Below are 6770 nucleotides of genomic sequence, written 5' to 3' on the forward strand. Positions count from 1 at the left end.
GTGAGGCTGGTGTTTGAGAAACGTTAGGGAAAGAGAAATGCTCCTGTAGGTATTTAAAAGGTGCTACCAGTGGAGTATTATGGTTACTCTCTCTGTCCACCTTGAAACCTTCAGTAAAAAATTATTACTCACCAATATTTTTGCAGTGGGATGTCTATCATTTGGGTGAGATGACATTGGAGAGTGACCTCCATGGGGAATAAGAAAGGGCTATGGGATGTCAAGTACTTTCATGTTACAGCTTGGAGAGAGGAAAAGGGACTGCTTTCTTTTGCATTCTTTTCTTTTTTTCATAAGTGTAGGGAAGGATAAAAGTTTTCCTGGATTCTGGGTCCCTGGCTGGGTCTAAAAATCAAACTGGCAAAGACAGATTAACAGGAGAAAAGCATGCAAATTTATTTAATGTAAGTTCTATGTGACACAAGAGCCTTCATAAGGAAATAAAGACCAGAAGAAATAATTAGATCTGAGTATATTTATGCTAGGTTTGATGAAGAATAGCAGTTTTGTAGAAATATGATAGGCTAAGGAGTGTGAGGTAAGTGTGGCAAACTGGGGGAAAGTTAGCAAAGCCTGTTTATTAGGATTCTTCTTGGCATCACTCTGTCTTCAGACGTAAGGATGCTCCTTTACTCCAGGTATAGGGAGAGCACCTCTCACATGACAGTTTGTGGCTTTTTTCAGGGGAGAAGAATGAGAAGAAGGCCAGAGTGACTTTATTGCTTCTGCTACTTTTCCAAACTCCTTCAGCTTAAATTATTCAGTATGCCAAGGTGCCACATTTTGGGGTAGCATGTCCTGAATCCCATCACATCATTTTTTGTGTAAAAACAGCAAAGCAAAACATTTCAGACAATTTAATTATAAGCACATTGTGGTTTTATTATACTCTGACTACAAAGGAAAGGCTCCTAGTGGAACAATTCAAGGATTCAGTCTTGGTAGAAATATTTTAAAGGAAAATAGAAAGTTAATCGTTTTTAGGTTGTGTATAAAAGAATGTTCCTTTAAGGGTGCTCCAGTAAGTTAAATGGATGGGTGATTGGTCTTCCCAGAATAAATCCTAATCCAGATAAATTTCAGAAAACTCCTTAAACATTTTATCAGGAATACTGACTTCTTCCCAGTCCAATCTGGGGCAACTTTTCTCTTCTAGCATATTTTTAAAAGACATTTCAATGTACTTCTTCATCTCAATTTTTAGCTGTAAATAGATTCTATTTTCTTACATCAGTCTATATTTCAAACATAGTGATAATTTCTTTTTGTTGTGAAACAAGAGGCTGACATGGAGATCGCGTGAGTTCTAGTTTAAATAGAACTAGCAGGAAAGACTTCTCTGAGGAGTGATATTTAAGTTGAGGAAGTCATATTAGAGGTCTAAAAGAAGACAAAAACTAGTCAAGTGAGATGACAAGGTCCCTCTTATCTGCAGGGTATACATTCCAAGACTCCCAGTGGATGCCTGAAACTATGGATAAAACCAAAACCTATATATACTGCTTTTCCTATACATATGTACCTATGATAAAGTTTAATTTACAAAATAGACACAATAAGAGATTAACAATAATAACAAAATAAAATAGGGCAATTGTAACAAAATACTGTAATAAAAATTATGGGAATGTGGTCTCTCAACATATCTTATTGTACTGTACTCACCCTTCTTGTGATGATGTGAGATGATAAAATGTTCATGATGAGATGAAGCGAGGTGAATGATGTAGGCATTGTGATGTAGTGTTAGGCTACTATTGACCTTCTGAGGATCCATCAGAGGGAGGATCATCTGCTTGCAGACCAAGGTTGACTGGGGGAAACCTAGATCAAGGAAGGTGAAACTGTGGATAAGGGGGGACTATATTGTATCTAAGGAAGGGGACATAGATGATTGGATTCGATTCAAAAGTCTAGAGATGGACTCTAATTGGTCCATTCTGAGCCATATGCCAACCCCTGTGGGTAATGTACTATGAATAAAATGGGAGGAACTAGGATGAGGTGCTAAGAAGAGAAAGGAGATAAGAACTCAAGAAGGGAAGGGGTGGTGACTCTCCTTCACATTTCCATAAAAGAAAGACTTTTGTAGAAATTAATTATCTGAGATTCCCTGAGGGTACCATCCTTTTCTGTACTATCAGGTCAGAGTGACTTCTGTGATTAGAAACATCAGCCACTGGAAACAGCCACTGTGATTAGTAACATCAAACATTGGGGTATATAAATCGCTTATACCCCAGTTTGGTGTTCCTCTGCCACTACTTAATTAAATTACTCTTCTTAAAGAATATCTTTTTCATGAAATGAAACTCCGGATATTGAGAAAATGTGCACTGAGAAAGGGGGTCCAGAGGCTTACACCATCAACTAAGGTCGATATGCTCTCTGTTCTGATGGTGACGGGCTTATGACCCAGGTTCCCACCCTCTGCACTGCTGACTGAGGGAGTCTCTATGGGTGGGTTGGAAGGCCTAGACAAGAGGGAAATCGGGAGAAGCCCTGATTTAGCCTCATGCTAAAACTACATCTTTTTAACAGGTTTTACAAGGAAATCCTCTGTAGATCTGCTTTCCAGTGGGTTAGAATTTGAAGGGGAAGATAGGAGACCACCTGCAGATAGATTTTGATGAGATACATGAAAATCTTGAAACAGAGCTTGATTAGTCCAGACTCAATTATAAAGACAAAAATTCAACTCAAATTAGCTTAAGCAAAAAAATGTGGTGTATCTGCTCACATCCTGGGAATAACAGGAGTACATGTTGAATTAAAAGTTCCTGCCTCTCACTGCCGCTCTCTCCTTGGCAAGGCTTCATTCTCTTCCTTCATATCTTCGTATCTGCATTCTTGGTGCCTTCAGCTTTTCTCCACCTGGTGGGGAAGATGCCACGGCAGCCCCAGACCTGTACCGTAGCACACTACCCACGTCTCTCCAAACTTCTATTCATCATAGCTGAGGGAAGGTCTCTGGTTGGCCATGCTTGTTCGGGTCCTAGCCTCTGAACCAATCACTCCGGCCAGGGGGTGGGAATATAACTGGCCAGATCTTGGTAATGGGCCCTTTGCTGAGGCCGAGGCTGTCCAAGTACTGTGAAACTGGAAATCCTATGAAACTGGAGGAGTTAGTTCCCCAACGCCAAGGATGCTGGAGAGAAAAAAAGGACAAAAACCAGAATGGCAAGGGAAGTTAGGGATAAATTATCTTTATGAGAGCAGCACAAAAGAAGTATATAAATCGCTATACCTCAGTTTGGCGTCCCTCTGTCAGTACTTCATTAAATTACTCTTCTTAAAGAATATCTTTTTTATGAAATGAAACTCAGGATATTGAGAAAATGTAGCAGGACAAGAAATAATCTTGCTCTCCTCCTAAGAGATGTAGAGACGGGCAAGAACAGGAAGTAGGTAACCCACTGAGGTAAAATGGTCATAGAACAAGACAGAGAACTACAGGTGTTGGGACTAAATTTATTTTGGGAAGGTATAGCAAAAGACAGTAGGTTACAGTCCAAGAAAGCATGAGCCCAACACAAAAAAGCTGAAAGATCTCAGATGGCAGATGTTCAACGTTTTTGGCATAGATGATTTTCAAATATTGAGAGTCACCGTCTGTCAGGTATTTAAGCCGGGATTATGGCACATACCTTCAGTCCCTGGTACAATAAGAACAGGGACTGGTAAGAACGAGGCAGGGTCTGTAGGTCTGGGGAGAGTGTGGTTCTCAGCAGGTTTCTAAATCAGAGATTCTGGCACAGGGAACGAAGAGGTTCGTAGTTACGAGACCTGATTACCAGAAAATATGGTCTCAGAGACATATCCGAAGCCCAGTTATTGTAGCATGAAGTCAGAGCTGTCTAGCAGTGAGTGTAACTTGAGTACCAAGTCCCTGAGTGATGGGCAGGAGTGTCTTTCAGAGGCTGAGATTTCTTTTAAAGGGGCCAGATGGTAGGTATCTGTCGGAAGAGGGCAGATATAGAAACTGGGATTTAGGCAGGTTCTGACAGAGGAAAGATTATTTACTATGCAAGTTTAATAGAATGTGTTTTGGTCAGATCAAGTCCCAGGGCTGTATTAAAGTACTACTAGGGAGATATTTTTAAAGAAAGTCCACATCTGATTTGAAGCACCCAGGGTAGTGAAAAGACCATGACCAGCAAATACTAAGTACAATGTTGGGACACATTTAGATAAGAATAATTTGATATTTGTATTTATTCCCAAGATGTGCCTCTCTGTGAAGTCATATGGATAAAGATGAGGCTTCAGTTTCAAGCTGGAAACCTGGCACCATTTACTTACAAATTAAAAATACAAGCAAACCATTTACATATCTCCTAGAAACCAAGGATGTTATACCTCCAGTAATTTGTATAATGCTGTGGGTTGAATATTTTTCTTTTTTAAATTCTAATTAAGCCATCCATCACTTCAAGGTGACAATTTTCTCAAGTATGCTCTTCTTAAAACCATTGAATTTTATTTAGTCTCATACAGCATGAAAAATTTTGACTCCTAGGGGAAAATCTCATGTAAGTGGCCATCTGTTACTTTTGTGGGGGGAAGGTGTGGAGGAGTCTTCTCCCATTGTTTCCTTTCCTTTTGAAAGACATCACTCTCCCACTCCTCTGTATTCTGATGGGTCTGTCAGTTACATGGGTTTATGAACTAGGCTGTCCAATCAAAGTACTTAATTCCCCTAACACACTCTTGGTCCAGGAGGGAGCAAGTGACATAATCTAAATTCTTTCCAAAGATTGATGCAAAAACTGGGGCAGCCAAGAGTTGCACTCTTTTCTTTGGAAGTGCTAGCTGTGACAATAATATAAACATGAGCTCTTTGGTGGCTATCTTTGCTCCCAAATGGAGAAAGCCTGCCGGAAAATGAAGCTCACATAGTGGAAAGCAGAAGCTAAGAGGGAGAGATGCAAGAAGTGGAGAAGGAGAGATCAAATGATGTGATTTGCACACTTAGATCTAGTTATGCTGGAAGCAGGACCCTTACCTTGTAATTCCCATTCATTTTTGGGAGCCTATGCATTCTCTTGGTTGTTTAAATTAGATTGAGTTGAATTTCTGTCACTTACCATCAAAAGGGCCCATACATTAAAAAATCAACAATCCAGCCACATGGAGTGTCGTAACACTATCACTAGCCCTAGTCACCATGTGAATTTTGACCAGAGGTAAGTGTTACTAGTTTTTATTTTATTGAAGGGATATTTGGGAATCAATTTTATGTTAAATAATTTCCACCCTTAACCTCCATTTTCTATTTGTTGAAATTGAATGCAATGAGGGCACATAAAATAAATTGAATTGTAAATGACTTTAATTTTAATTTAGCACCAGGGAACTAATATCAAGCCACAAAACTTTAGACATGAACTTGCTTTTCTGGTCATCTTTGATGGTAAATTTTTGAAAGAATTTAGTGTGTCTATGTAAGGACTGATCTTGCATGGCATTGTAGATTGCTCTCTGTCCTTAGGTTTCTCTGTATCATCGGGCATTTGAAACAATGTATAAAAATCACATCACCAGGGCTCCTGACTGTTGTCTAACATAGTTCCAGCTTTGCTATTGGGAAGTTCGAAGCTGCTCTGACTCTTGATCCTTGCATGGGTTTTTTCCTCCTCTCCGGAAGCTTTGTCTCTGGTGTTCTAAAGTTTCACAATCATGTATCTTGATGTGAGTCTTTCTCTATTTTTTGTGTTGAGTAATCTTTTCATTCTAGAGACTGATTTTGTGTTATGCTGAGAATTTTATTGTATTTCTTTGATAATTTGCTCCTTTCCCTTTTCTCTGTTTTTTGTTTCTTCAACCCATTTCATTAAAAAATATTTATTGGGGATCTACTATATCTGGTTTTGTTCTAGGCAATGAACAAAACATACAAAATCCTTGCCCCAGAGGTTTTTGCACTTTAGGTAGAAAGTGGACATTCTGCAGTGATCCTAAACTATTCCTTTTTTTTCTCTCTTTCCAATTTCCATCCCTTTTTTTGTTTGTTTTTTCTTCTTTCTGGAAGATTCCTTGACTCTATCTTCCAAATCAATTATTAAAATTTTTCCTCCTGCTATAATATTTTCAGTTTCCATGGGCTCTTTATTAATTCATGAGTGCATATCCTCCCTTATCTCTCTGAGAATGTTTTTTAATAGTTTTATTTTTTATGTTTTTCTTTTGCTTCTTGCACTATTTCAATACCTCTGAATGTCTTTGTACTATTTGTTTTGGTCTCTGTTTTTTATAATGAGAACTTTCTTTCTCACCTATTCATATTTAATTTCATAATTGAAACTTATATTTACCTTTTAAGACCAATTATGTGCAGTGACAGCTTAACTTTGATGATTTGGTACTTAACAGATAGCTGCCTTTATTTTAGATGGAATTACATTTTTAACAGAAACCATTCTCATACTTTGCATATACTTCAGTTTTCTAAACAGGAAAGATAATTTGAGGGTTGAATATTTGCCTAATGAGTTCAATGGCACCAATTAAGATAATTTAGGTCAATAGAAAAAATAATTTAATATATGTTTCTCACTTAGCTAATTCACAAATTTAACAATCACTGATCTATTACAGCTATATACCAAAAAAGTCCAAAGTGAATTCAATCTTCTTCTAAGAGAAAAAAAATGCTATAAATTTTATTCAGAAATCATGTTTTAAAACTTCATTAATTATACAAAATAAACTGAAGTGGCTTTATCTATATAGATTTCAAGATTATCTTCTCAGTGTGAATAAAGATTTAT

Source organism: Manis pentadactyla, chromosome 4 (assembly GCF_030020395.1).
Source record: "Manis pentadactyla isolate mManPen7 chromosome 4, mManPen7.hap1, whole genome shotgun sequence".
Lineage (NCBI taxonomy): Eukaryota > Metazoa > Chordata > Mammalia > Pholidota > Manidae > Manis > Manis pentadactyla.